The sequence below is a fragment of the Lygodium microphyllum genome, chromosome 27 (genome assembly GCF_053477565.2).
Source record: "Lygodium microphyllum isolate KBCC chromosome 27, Lygodium_microphyllum_v1.1.10, whole genome shotgun sequence".
Classification (NCBI taxonomy): domain Eukaryota; kingdom Viridiplantae; phylum Streptophyta; class Polypodiopsida; order Schizaeales; family Lygodiaceae; genus Lygodium; species Lygodium microphyllum.
The window spans coordinates 129,276,695-129,291,694 of record NC_141161.1 but is presented as its reverse complement, the minus strand read 5'-3'; positions in this window follow the sequence as shown (position 1 = coordinate 129,291,694).

Below are 15,000 nucleotides of genomic sequence, written 5' to 3'. Positions count from 1 at the left end.
TGAAAAACTTGACAAGAACAACTTCCAAGCATGGAAGTTTAGAATGACGAATTTCCTTATGGGAAAAGGATATTGGGAATTTGTTGCAGGAAATGAAGAAGAACCAATTCTTCCTGATGTTCCCAATCAACAGCAAATGCAGGCATTCAAAGCATGGCATGAGAGAGCCAGGAAAGTTATGTACTGGTTGTCTATCAGTATTTCGGACTCTATGATTGTGCATATTCAGGATGCAAGTACGCCAAAGGAGGCATGGGATACTTTGTCAAAAATGTATAGCACAAATACGCAAGCCAGGAAAATGCAGCTCAAGCAAGAGTTGCATAATGTGCAGAGAGAAAGTATGAGCATCAACGACTACCACATGAAGGTGAAGAAGATTGCAGATGCACTTGCTTCCATTGGGTCGCCAGTGGAAGATGATGATTTAGTTTCCGTGACCTTGAATGGTCTAGGAAAGGATTATGCACAGTTTCGGACATCCATTTCAGTTCGTGAAAGATTTCCTGATTTTGAGGAGTTGATTGCTCTTCTAATTTCTGAGGAGCAGAGAAATGGTGGTGCATCTTCTTCAAGAGGAACTTCAAAAGAAGCTGTCTTCTACTCAAATGCTGGAAGAGGTAGAGGCAGAGGTAGAGGAGGCCGATTTGGAGGCCGTGGTAGAAATCAGAGTATGCAGCAAACTCAAGAAAACCAGTCCTATGGAGGAGGACGTGGTAACTCTAGAGGCAGGGGGAGCCAAAGAGGTCGTGGTGGATGGCAAAGAGGCCAAAATGCAAACAGTAATGTTGAATGCTACTATTGTGGTAAAATGGGTCATATGGCTAAAGACTGCTATAAAAAGCAGAATGACATCATGAATGGAAAACTGCAACAAGGGAATTATGCATCTTCTAGCAGACAGGGTGATGACAGAAATGAGCATTTGTTCATGGTGCAGCACATGAACAATTCTGTGACAAGTGCAAAAGAAAAAAATGATGTATGGTATGTTGACTCAGGTGCATCAAACCACATGACAGGTCATGCAGAATGGATGGAGGATGCAAGGGAAATGGAAAAACCAGGATTTGTGGAGACTGGTGATGATACTGCACATCCTATTGTGCAGATTGGAAAAATTCCATTGTCTATGCAGGATGGAAAAAAGAAATACTTGTCCGATGTATTTCATGTCCCGAATATCACCAAGAATCTGGTTTCTGTCGGTCAAATGGTTGAGCAGGGCTTGCAGGTCATATTTAATCCTCATGGATGCTTTGTTGAGGATATGAAAAATAAAGGTCGCTTGATAGCAAAAGGAAAGAAGAAGGGCAGAATGTTTACACTGGATGCAGACATGTCTGAATTGAGTGCAGCAATGTTTGCACATGGGACCGGTGTAGTTGCAGATATTGATATCTGGCATAAACGCATTGGTCATGTTAATGTACAGCGACTTAAATCAATGCAGGCCCAAAATATTGTTGCAGGTTTGCCAAAATTCAAGGTTGCAGAAATGCATAAGGTATGTGAAGCCTGTCAGTTTGGAAAACAGGCAAGGAAACCATTTCCTAGACATGTTCAAGAGAGTAAGAAGCCATTGGAATTAATCCACTCTGATGTGTGGACTACGAAAGCTGCATCTCTTGGAGGCTGTCATTATTTTGTCACGTTTATTGATGACTATAGCAGAAAAGTTTGGGTGTATTTTATGAAAAAGAAAAGTGAAGTGTTTGGGCATTTCAAAACCCTTAAAGCTATGGCTGAAAAAGAAACAGGTCTGCAAATAAAATGCCTAAGGTCAGATGGAGGGGGAGAGTACCTCTCAAATGAGTTTGCAAAGTTCTTGCAGGAGCATGGCATAAAGCAGCAATATTCATGCAGTTATACCCCACAACAAAATGGAATTGCAGAAAGGAAAAACAGGCATATTGGAGAGGTATCTCGTGCCATGCTCAATGAAAAAGACTTGCCAGATTTTTATTGGGCTGAAGCAGTTGCTACAGCAGTCTATATAATGAACAGGACTCCCACTGCAGCAATACATGGGATGACTCCAGAGGAGAGGTATACTGGTAGGAAACCAGATATTTCTCATTTGAAAATTTTTGGTTGCATTGCCTATGTACATGTGCCAGATGAGTTGAGATCCAAGTTGGATCCAAAAGCTGAGAAGTGCATCTTTATTGGTTACTCTCTGCAGCAAAAAGGGTATAGATGCTATAACCCTTCTACTCGTAAGTTTACAGTGAGCAGAGATGTTGTTTTTGATGAGATGAGTAGCTGGTATAAACCAGTAAATGTGATTGATGATGTAGATGCACAAAATGGTAATGCTGCACAAAATTCACAGCAGCAGTCACAAAATATTAGTGGACCTGGAGCGTCCTCTAGTATTGGTTCACATTCTTCGCCATGGACAGGCAGATTGAGATCAAGAGAATCTTCTCAAAGTAATGCAGATAGTGGTATGCAGGTATCACGAAAAGGAAAAGAGAAGGTTGATCAGCCCATGTTTGATGTGAATGCAGGTCACTCTTATGTGGATGGTGAATCCAGTGGCTCAGAACACAGCATTGATGATGAGTTGGGTATTCCTTCTATTGTTACACCTGGAGTAAGGAAGACTAGGGATGTTTTGAGAGCACCTGGGAGTGAACCTACTTTGCGCAGGTCTACGAGAACTAGGTATCCTGTGGATAGGCTGAAATATGATGGATTTACAGCCACTCACTATGCATATATGGTGAAGGTGATACAGGAACCAGAACCCACTTCTTTTGAGCAAGCCATGGGAAAAGAAAAATGGGAGAAAGCCATGGATGAAGAAATGGATGCTTTGGAAGCAAATGCTACATGGGAGTTAGTACCTTTGCCTAAAGGTAAGAATGCAATTGGCTGTAAGTGGGTTTATAAGGTGAAGCACAATGCAGATGGTTCTGTGAACAGATACAAGGCAAGATTAGTAGTCAAGGGGTATGCACAAACATATGGCATTGACTATGAAGAAACATTTAGTCCGGTTGCAAGGATGGCAACCGTAAGAGCAGTCATTGCTATGGCTGCATCAAAGGGATGGTCTTTACATCAGATGGATGTAAAGAATGCCTTCTTGCATGGTGATTTGCAAGAAGAGGTCTATATGGAGCAGCCACCAGGTTATGTGCATGCTGTTCATCCTGAGTTTGTTTGCAGGTTGAAGAAAGCCTTGTATGGCTTGAAGCAAGCACCTAGAGCATGGTCTGACAAGATAGGACAGTATCTTGTCACTATTGGCTTTCAGATTTCCAAGGCAGATTTCTCACTTTATGTGAGAAAAACAGAGAAAGGTATTATGCTACTTGTCATTTATGTTGATGATTTGATTATGACAGGTGACAGTGATGAAGATATCCTTCATGTGAAAATGCTATTGAAGCAGAAGTTTGAGATGAAGGATTTGGGAGAGCTGCGTTATTTCTTGGGCATTGAGGTGATTAGATCACCAAGTGGGATACAGCTCTTGCAGAGGCAGTATGGATTGGACATGCTGTCCAAATATGGGATGACAGGCTGTAAGCCTATTTCAGTTCCTTTGGAGCAAAATGTGAAGCTGAGCACAGATGCAGGTGAGCTTCTAGAAGACCCTACTATGTACAGACGCATAGTAGGAAGTTTGATTTATATGACTATTACCAGGCCAGATTTGAGCTATGCTGTTGGATTGGTAAGTCAGTTTATGCAGGCTCCAAGGAAACCACATTTGGATGCGGCTAGACGCATACTTAGGTATGTGAAGTCCACATTGCAGTATGGACTATTTTATGAGACTGGGGTTCAGATACAGTTGCATGGATACACTGATGCTGATTGGGCTGGTAGTATTTCTGATAGACGATCTACCAGTGGATATGTATTCTCTTTTGGGAGTGCTGCAGTCACTTGGAGCAGCAAGAAACAGCCTACAGTTGCCTTGTCGAGCACAGAGGCTGAGTACAGGGGTGCAGCAATGGCTGCATGTGAGGTAGCTTGGTTGCATAAGCTACTTTATGATATGCATCAGTCTACAGATGGGCCAGTTGTCATTTATTGTGACAACATGAGTAGTATACACTTGGCAAATAACCCAGTCTATCATGCTAGAACAAAGCACATTGAGGTGCATTATCACTATGTGCGAGAGAGGGTTTTACTAGGTCTTATTGATCTAGTTTATGTCAGCACAGAGGATCAGGTAGCTGACATATTCACGAAGGCATTGGGCGCAGAGAAGCTGCGCAAGTTCAGAGACCTGCTTGGTGTGCAGGAATTGGGATTGAGCTCGAGGGGGAGTGTTGAGATATCGAGCTCCACTCGTGATACGCCAGGGTGACCATTGTGTATTTATGTCACCGACTTGTCAGTTGCAGATGCGGTTGGTACACCGCCCATGAATAATAGCCACATGATAGCTATCCTTATCTACTCTAGTCCGTGGCTCAGTTAGTATGCCACCTTAGTTAGTTGAGTTTGGTTTGAGACCCATATAGAGGGTTCTTCTATTTCTTTGTACTTGAGTTCTTTTGGCTTACACAACTAAGAAGAGGAAAACTGTTTTCAGCCTCCACCCTTGTGTGTCTTCCCCCATTGTGCAAGCAAGAAAGCTTCAAGCGAGACTCCTTCCTTCTCTCCCACAATCCTGACACACCTAGTGGGCACATGTTGACCACCACAACGCGATGTCCTCGCAAGGATCACCACAAGTCGCTTGAGCCTAACCGTTCGGTGGGGGGTACATGGCATTTGCTCATGAGACACTCCTCGCGGACAAGACTGATGCGGGGACCATACGCCTCACCTCACCCTCCCTTGGATCTCCAAGGAGTGTTTCGATGGAGCAAGCACCACTACCCTCATAGGTGTTGTGATGACACTCCCATGGAGCCATCATGGGGTAGGCAAGACCCACCCCATGAAGCCCGCCTCATGAGGGATCACCCTCTAATCAGCGTCTCCATAGCGTAGAGGACGCGTATCACACCCCGACACGGAACGCCGAAGCGTAATGCGTGACGCGTGATGTGCAGCGGAAGGTAACACGTAACAGGGCTAGGTAACGCGACACGATATCATGGTAACATGGCACAAGGAAACAACAAGCTGTGAGGGTCTAAAAACGTAGGGCCCTTCTTGAGGGCCCGAGTATATTGCAAGGCGCGAATGCGCAAGGCACAAGGGTAGCGGGCACGGGATGGCGCAATAATCAACCTGCACTCCACCACGACGCGACACCGCTGGTGAGGTAAGGGCTCATGGAGCTCACATCCCTCATACATAACCCCCCTCGAGAAAACTCGATGTCCTCATCGAGTTGTTAAAAACTCAAATGATGTTAAAGGGGGTGATAATAATAAAGGTACTCAAAATTCGGGGGTCTTAACACGCCTCCCTATCAAGGCGGTCAGTGTCTATCCCGCTAGACTCTTAGACTTAACCAAAAGTCTGGGAGTCTTTACCAACTCGCTATCAAGATGGTCAGGGTCTACCCGCTAGGTGCCATGCCCACTGACTCGATACAAGTGTGGAACATGGTCTTTCGGACTCGACATAAGGTTAACCACCCACAGACTCAATTACAAGTGTGGAGCGGCCCTTGGGACATAGACTAGGAAGAAATCTTTTATTGATGAGCACTTCGATCCATCCACCTGCTGACTAACTTACAAACACACAGTGGAGGTAACCCGGTTGGGTCCTGGCAGTATGAGTGCGCAAACCATGCCAGCGGACTAGAAGCATGACTGGGTGCTCAACTAGGAGCATGCCATGCCATGAAAGCAAGGACCAAGAGTTGGCGCCCTGCTGAATGTGGCCCTGATTGGCCTGATCTGTCAATCCATGCGTCAAGTTGGAGAAAGAATTTGCCCACGCTGGAGTGGACGCATTTCTCCATTTGCTTGAGGTAGCATTTGACCACCCAAGAGTGACCGCATACCTCCGCTTACGCGAGGTGCACTTGGAAGCCGCACCTCCTTGTGAAGATGGTGGGGCGTTGTATGCCCGAGGTTGATGAGGAAACTACCATCTTGCGAAGGTGGTACATCTCCTTACGCGTAAAGCGCGAATGGAAAGGGGGTTGGCCGTTCTTTTATACTCGTGGCTACGCGAGTTTTCCACTGCTTTTTTGGCAGCTTGAACCAAAGCCTTTCGTTTATACTCCTGGCGAAAGGAGTTCTTCATCCTTCGGATCTTCCTTCTTTTCTGGTGCACTAAGGGCACTGGATGTGTGGCCTTTCGTTTATCCTCCCGGCACAAGGAGCCTGCTAGATAACCATCATATGCATTGTACAAGCCCGTTCCTTTATTCTCCCGCGGCAAGGAGTCTTCAACCGTCTGAGTAACAACCTTGTTCCTTTCTTTATCCTCCTAGAATAAGGAGTCTTCGCAAGGATCATCATTGAACATGTCCATTAGTTTATTCTCCTGACGTGAGGAGTCTTCGCAAGTATCACCCTGCTGCTTGTCCGTTCGTTTATCCTCCCGGCACAAGGAGTCTTCATAGGTATCATCTTGGAATGTGGCCATTCGTTTATCCTCTTGGCTCCAGGAGTCTTTCAATTCTCGATCTGACCCGTAGGTCTCACTGGTTTCAGCACCGTCTTCTATCAACACTCCATCAAACATAAACTTAGGCCCAACGGCCTCTGTAATGCACATTGTTGGGTGTATGGCCTTGGGTTTCTTTATACTCGTCTGTGCCTTCACGAGTTCTTCATCCCGCTCTTCTATCTCTGAATCTGACCCAGAGGTCACCTATTCATCCTCATAATCTTCGATGAGCACTCCATCCACGATATAGCTAGACACCCTAGCTCCTGACAAGCTCAATGGATGAGTGTTGGCCACAGTTTTTTTTTATACTCGTCCATGCCATCCCGAGTTTTTCATATTGCCTCTCTGTATCTGGCCCGTAGGCCCCTTCTGGGTCTATCTGATGTGTGGCCGTTCGTTTAGGCTCCCGGCTCAAGGAGACTGCAAAGATGTCATCATGATCATCCGCCGTTCGTTTATCCTCCCGGCACCAGGAGTCTTCACAGGGATCACCCTAATAGATGTCCATTCGTTTATCCTCCCGGTACCAAGAGTCTTCATAGGTTCCCTCTTGTAGGGAAAATTGGCCTGACTCTTCATAACATATGGCCCTCTCTTCTTCTTCTTCATATCCTTCGCTCCAGCACCACTCTGGGTCCACTGGACTATCTGCATATTTTTCTGGATCTTCGGTTTCTGACTCGTCACCACCTGACCCAACTATGGCCCCTATCAGCTTGCCAATAAATTGGCCACGCGAGTTGGAATCCGACTCCGTGCCATACTGAGAGTCACCAACCCGCGAGCTCGTACCCGGCTCTGTCTGGCCTCTCTTTTCCTTCAAGTACTCATCCCATAGCAGCCTAACTTTAGCCATAGCGGTCCTTTGTGTTACGGTCCAGACCAAATTCCTACGTACCGCATCTTCATTCTCCTTATCTTCTTCTTCGTCATCTCCATTCTGCTCTTCATCTTCTTCTTCATCATCTGACTCCGTAGAGTCACTTTCAGCATCGCTACTTGACTCCTCAGAGTCCTCTTCACTCCCACTCGACTCCTCAGAGTCGTCTCCATCCTCATAAGACTCCGAAGAGTCATCCTCATAATCATCCGACTCCGCAGAGTCATCTTCATTGTCACTGGACTCCGCAGAGTCATCACTATGCTCACTGGAACCTTCGTCGCTTGAGCTTGAACTGGGCTCCTGGCAACTCGGTATTTCTCTTGCTCTTGTATAGGTAGCTGGGGTCGACAAGGCCACCCTTCATGGGGTTGGACTTGGCATCATTTCCTTCTGAGGCTTTGGCGTTGGCAAGCCATCCACCGCAGCATCTGCACCAAAGTCGCTAGCAATCCCCTTCTTCAAGGTGCTTTCAAGATACAATGTATCCCTAGCGCCCACTTCTGCAAGGTACTCACAATATTGCATAATACTTGCATTCAGCACTTCCATTTCTTTTTGGCACAAGTCCAGGTCACTGTGGACCTTCTCGATGCTTCGGTCCAGCTCTGACAGCACCATTCCAAGGGGCTCTGTTTTGCCATTCAGCTTATCCACCTTGGTTTGACATAGCTTAGCTTCTAGAGACTCCATCTACAGGTAATCTACTAGGAGGCGCCTTTTTTCGGCATACCTCCGCTCGATTTCTTCTTTTCTCATGGCAGCCTTCGATTTTCGCACAAGGGACATTTTACTTCTACCAGGCTTGCTCACTCGGGGGCCATTGCGCACCAGCCGAGGAGTTTGCTCTGATACCAAGTGTGACGACACTCCCGTGGAGCCGTCATGGGGTAGGCAAGACCCACCCCGTGAAGCCCGCCTCATGAGGGATCACCCTCTAATTAGTGTCTCCACAGCGTAGAGGATGCGTATCGCACCCCGACACGGAACGCCGAAGCGTAACGCGTAACATGTGATGTGCAGCGGAAGGTAACACGTAACAGGGCTAGGTAACGTGACACAATATCATGGTAACATGGCACAAGGAAACAACAAGCTGTGAGGGTCTAAAAACGTAGGGCCCTTCTTGAGGGCCCGAGTATATTACAAGGCGCGAATGCGCAAGGCACAAGGGTAGTGGGCACGGGATGGTGCAATAATCAACCTGCACTCCACCACGACGCGACACCGCTGGTGAGGTAAGGGCTCATGGAGCTCACATCCCTCATACATACCTCACAGGTGTTTTCGGCTCCAACGGCAAGGCATACCTACAAAGCCCGAAATTTTTTGGCGAGGGGGGGGAAGGGCGCGTCACGACATGGCGTGTTGAGGGGGGAAGGCGGGGCCGAATTTTGGAGGGGGGGGAGAAGGGGGGAGGGGGGGGCCGAATTTTGAAGGGGGGGGCACCGAATTTTGGAGGGGGGGAGGGGGGGGGGCCAAATTTTGAAGGGGGGGGGGGGGGGGGGGGAGAGGTGGGGTGGTGTGTGTTGATGGGGAAAAGGGGGGGGGGGGGGGGGGTGGTGTGTTGTGGCGTGTGTTGGGGGGGGGATTTTTGAGGGGGCGTCATGGTGGGTGGGTGTGTGTGTTAAGGGGAAGGGAGCACATCGCGTCGTGTCGTGTCATGGGGGGGGGGGGGGGGGGGCATCGCGACATGGTGTGCTGTGTGTGGGGGGGGGTCGCAGTGGGTGGGTGTGTGTGTTAAGGGGAGGGGGGCACGGCACATCGTGTCATGTCATGGGGGGGCGGGGAGGGGGGGGATGCCATTGGGGGGGATGTCATGGGGGGGGCACGTCGCATCGTGTCATGTCATGGGTGGGGGGGGTGGGGTGGGGATGTCATGGGGAGGGGGGGGTGGCACGTCGCGACATGGTGTGGTGTGTGTTGAGGGGGGAAGGGGGAGGGGGGGGCATCACGTCGTGTCGCGTCATGGGGGGGTGGGGGGGATGTCATGGGGGGGGCGCGTCGCGTCGTGTCGTGTCATGGGTGGGGGGGTGGGGTGGGGATGTCATGGGGAGGGGGGGCGGCACATCGCAACATGGTGTGGTGTGTGTTGAGGGGGGAAGGGGAGCGGGGGCGCATCGCGTTGTGTCGTGTCATGGGTGGGGGGTGGGGTGGGCATGTCATGGGGGGGGGGGGGGGGGGGGGCACGCGTCGCGTCGTGTCATGTCATGGGGGGTGGGGGGGGATGTCATGGGGGGGCACGTCATGTCATGTTGTGTCATGGAGGGGGGGTGGGGTGGGGATGTCATCGGGGGGGGCGCATCGTGTCGTGTCGTGTCATGGGTGGGGGGGTGGGGGGGTGGGGTGGGGATGTCATGGGGGGGAGGAGCGCATCGCGTCGTGTTGTGTCATGGGGGGCGGGGGGGATGTCATGGGGGGGCACGTCGCGTCGTGTCGTGTAATGGGGGGGGTGGGGTGGGGATGTCATGGGGGGGGCACGTCGTGTCGTGTCATGTCATGAGGGATTGGGGTGGGGATATCATGGGGGGGGGGGGGGGGGGGGGGGGGGGGTGCTTCGCATCGTGTCGTGTCATGGGGGGGTGGGGGGATGTCATGGGGGCGGCGCGTCACGTCGTGTCATGTTATAGGTCGGGGGGGTGGGGTAGGGATGTCATGGTCGGGGGGGGCACGTCGCGACATGGTGTGGTGTGTGTTGAGGGGGGAAGGGATGGGGGCAAATTTTGGAGGTCGGGGGAGGGCGCGTCGCGACATGGTGTGGTGTGTGTTGGGGGGGTGGGCGTCGCGATATGTTGTGGTGTGTGTTGAGGGGGGAAGGGGGGATCCGAATTTTGGAGGTGGGGGGGAGGGCGTATCATGTCATGGGGGGGATGTCATGGGGGGGACGGGGGCGTCGCGACATGTTGTGGTGTGTGTTGAGGGGGGAAGGGGGGGGCCAAATTTTGGAGGTGGGGGGGAGGGCGTGTCATGTCATGGGGGGGGATGTCATTGGGGGGGGGGGGGGGGGGGGGGGGGCGTGTCGCGACATGGTGTGGTGTGTGTTGAGGGGGGAAGGGGGGCGCATCGCGACATGGTGTGGTGTCATGTCATGGGGTGGGGGGAGGGGGAGGGGGATGTCATTGGGGGGGGGCGCTTCGTGTCGTGTCGTGTCATGGGGGGTGGGGTGGGATGTCATAGGGGGGCGCGTCGCGTCGTGTCATGTCATGGGGAGGGGAGTGGGGTGGGGATGTCATTGGGGGGGGGGGGGGGGGGGGGGGGGGCGGATCGCGTCGTTCCGTGTCATGTCATGGGGGGGGCGCGTCGCGTCGCATCGTGTTGTGTCATGGGGGATAGGGGGATGTCATGGGGGGGCGCGTCGTGTCGTGCGTGTCATGGGGGGGGCGTGTCGCGTCGCATCGTGTCGTGTCATGGGGGTGGGGGGGATGTCATGGGGGGGCGCGTCGCGTCATGTCCTGTCATGGGGGGCGGGGGGGTGTCATGGGGGGGAGGGGGGTTGTCATGTTATGTTGGGGAGGGGGCGCGTCACGTCGTTTCGTGGCATGGTGGGGGGAGGGGGCGTCGCAACATCCCGCGTCACCCCCCACAACACGGCACACCACCCCCAACCCACCGCACCCCCCACGATGCGGCGCCCCCCCACCCCACCTCGAAAAACCCCGCTCCATCCACACCACCCCACCACGCCTCCAAAAACCCCGGTCGACCCACCTTGCCCCGCGTCACCCCCCACGATACGGTACACCCCCCACCCCACCGCACCCCCCCACGATGCCCCCCCGCACCCTACCTCGGAAAACCCCGCTCCCTCCACACCACCCCACCACGCCTCCGAAAACCCCGCTCGACCCACCCCACCCCGCGTCACACCCCACGACACGGCACACCCCCCACCCCACCGCACGCCCCGACGACCCCCCCGCACCACGTTGTGACGTGTCATGTCATGGGGGGTTGTGGGGATGTCATTGGGGGGGGGGGGGGGGGGGGGGGGGCGCGTCGCGTCGTGTCGTGTCATGGGTGGGGGGGTGGGGTGGGGATGTCATGGGGAGGGGGTGGCAGCACGTCGCGACATGGTGTGGTGCGTGACACGGTCATGGGGGGGGGGGGGGGGGGTGGCGCGTCGTGTCATGTCATGGGGCGGGGGGGTGGGGTGGAGATGGCATGGGGGGGCGGTGCGTTGCGTCGCGACATGGTGTGGTGTGTGTTGAGGGGGGAAGGGGGACGGGCCAAATTTTGGAGCGGGGGATGTCATGTTATGTTGTGGAGGGGGAGGGGGCCGCGTCGCATTGTGTCGTGTCATGTCATCCGTGGGAGGCGGGGGGAGGGCATCGCACGTGTCATGTCATGCGGCCTAGGGGGCGCGTTGCGTCGTGTCGTGGGGGGTGGGGGGGGCACGTTGCATCGTGTCATGTCATGGGTGGGGGGGTGGGTGGGGTGGGGATGTCATGGGGAGGGGGCGCGCGTCGCGTCGTGTCGTGTCATGGGTGGGGGGGTAGGGTGGGGATGTCATTGGGGGGGGGGGGCGGGGGGGCTGGGGGGGAGGGGCGCGTCGCGTCGTGTCGTGTCATGGGGGGTGGGGGGGATGTCATGGGGGGGGCATATCACGTCGTGTCGTGTCATGGGGGGGGCGGGTGGGGTAGGGATGTCATGGGGGGGCAGGTAGCGTCGTGTCGTGCCATGGAGGGGGGTGGGGTGGGGTGGGGATATCATGGGGGGGGGCGCGTCGCATCATGTCGTGTCATGGGGAGGTGGGGGGGATGTCATGGGGGCGGCACGTTGCATCGTGTTGTGTTATGGGTGAGGGGGTGGGATGGGGATGTCATGGTGGGGGGGGGCAGCACGTCGCGACATGGTGTGGTGTGTGTTGAGGGGGGAAGGGGGGGCAAATTTTGGAGGTGGGGGGAGGGCGCGTCGCGACATGGTGTGGTGTGTGTTGGGGGGTGGGCGTCGCGTCATGTTGTGTCATGGGGGGGCGTCGCGACATGTTGTGGTGTGTGTTGAGGGGGGAAGGGGGGGGCCGAATTTTGGAGGTGGGGGGGAGGGCGTGTCATGTCATGGGGGGGGATGTCATGGGGAGGGGGCATCGCGACATGTTGTGGTGTGTGTTGAGGGAGGAAGGGGGGGGCCGAATTTTGGAGGTGGCGGGGAGGGCGTGTCATGTCATGGGGGGGATGTCATTGTGGGGGGGGGCGCGTCGCGACATGGTGTGGTGTGTGTATAGGGGGGAAGGGGGAGCGCGTCGCGACATGGTGTGGTGTCATGTCATGGGGCGGGGGGAGGGGGATGTCATGGGGGGGGTGCTTCATGTCGTGTCATGCCATGGGGGGTGGGGTGGGATGTCATGGGGGGGCACGTCGCATCGTGTCATGTCATGCGGAGGGGGTTGGGGTGGGGATGTCATGGGGGGGGGGGGGGGGGGGGGGGGGGGGGGGCGCGTCGCGACATGGGGTTGTGTGTGTTGAGGGGGCGTCGTGTCATGTCATGGGGCGGGGGGATAACATGGGGGGGCGCGTCACATCGTGTCGTGTCGTGTCATGGGGGGGCGCATCGCGTCGCATCGTGTTGTGTCATGGGGGGTAGGGGGGATGTCATGGGGGGGCGCGTCGCGCCATGTCGTCTCATGGGGGGGCACGTTGCATTGCATCGTGTCGTGTCATGGGGGGTGGGGGGATGTCATGAGGGGCACGTCGTGTCGTGTCGTGTCATGGGGGGTGGCGGGGATGTCATGGGGGGGAGGGGGGTTGTCATGTTATGTTGGGGAGGGGGTGCGTCACGTCGTTTCGTGGCATGGTGGGGGGGAGGGGGCGTCACGACAGCCCGCGTCACCCCCCACGACACGGCACACCCCCCCACGATGCGGCGCCCCCCCACCCCACCTCGAAAAACACCGCTCCATCCACACCACCCCACCACGCCTCCAAAAACCCCGCTCGACCCACCGTGCCCCGCGTCACCCCCCACGACACGACACACCCCCCCACCCCACCGCACCCCCACGACGCGGCGCATCCCCCCCTCCCCCCACCCCACCTCAAAAAACCCCGCTCCATCCACACCACCCCACCACACCTACAAAAACCTGGTTCGACCCACCCCACCCCGCGTCACCCCCCCACGACACGGCACACCCCGCCACCCCACCGCACCCGCCCACGACGCCCCCCCGCAACCCACCTCGAAAAACCCCGCTCCCTCCACACCACCGCACCACGCCTCCGAAAACCCCGCTCGACCCACCCCACCCCGCGTCATCCCCCCCACGACACGGCACACCCCATGTACCCCACCGCACCCCCCCACGACGCCCCCCTGCACCCCACCTCGAAAAACCCCGCTCCCTCCACACCACCCCACCACGCCTCCAAAAACCCCTCTCGACCCACCCAACCCCGCGTCACCCCCCCACGACACGGCGCACCCCCACCCCACCGCACCCCCCCACGACGCCCCCCCGCATCCCACCTCGGAAAAACCTCGCTCCATCCACCCCACCCCACCATGCCTCCAAAAACCCCGCTCGACCCACCCCACCCCGTGTAACCCCCCACGACACGGCACACCCCCCCACCCCATCGCACCCCCCCTCGACGCGGTGCATCCCCACCGCACCCCACCTCGAAAAACCCCGCTCCATCCACACCACCCCACCATGCCTCCAAAAACCCCGCTCAACCCACCCCACCCCGCGTCACCCCCCCACGACACAGCGCACCCCCCACCCCACCGCACCCCCCACGATGCCCCCCCGCACCCCACCTCGAAAAAAACCCGCTCGCTCCACACCACCCCACCACGCCTCCGAAAACCCCGTTCGACCCACCCGACCTCGCGTCAGCGCCCCCACGACACGGCACACCCCTCACACCCCACCGCACCCCCCCACGACGCGGTGCATCCCCCCCCCCTCCACCCCACCTCGAAACACCCTACTCGACCCACCCCACCCTGCGTCACCCCCCCATGACATGGCACACCCCCCCACCCCACCGCACCCCCCCCACGACGCCCCCTGTACCCCACCTCAAAAAACCCCACTCCCTCCACACCACCCCACCACGCCTCCAAAAACCCCGCTCGACCCCCCCCACCCCACCGCACCCCCCCCACGACGCCCCCTGTACCCCACCTCAAAAAAAACCCGCTCCCTCCACACCACCCTACCACGCCTCCAAAAACAACGCTCGACCCACCCCACCTCCCGTCAGCCCCCCCACGACACGGCACACCCCCCACACCCCACTGCACCCCCCACAACGTGGCGCATACCCCCTCCCCCGCCTGCACCCCACCTCGAAAAACCCCGCTCGACCCACCCCACCCTCCGTCACCCCGCCATGACACGGCACACCCCCCCACCCCACCACACCCCCCCACAATGCCCCCCCACATTCCACCTCAAAAAACCCCACTCCCTCCACACCACCCCACCACGCCTCTGAAAACCCCGCTCCACCCACCCGACCTCGCATCAACGCCCCCACGACACGGCACACCCCCCACACCCCACCGCACCCCCCCACGATGCGGCGCATCCCCCCCCCTCCACCCCACCTCGAAAAACCCCACTC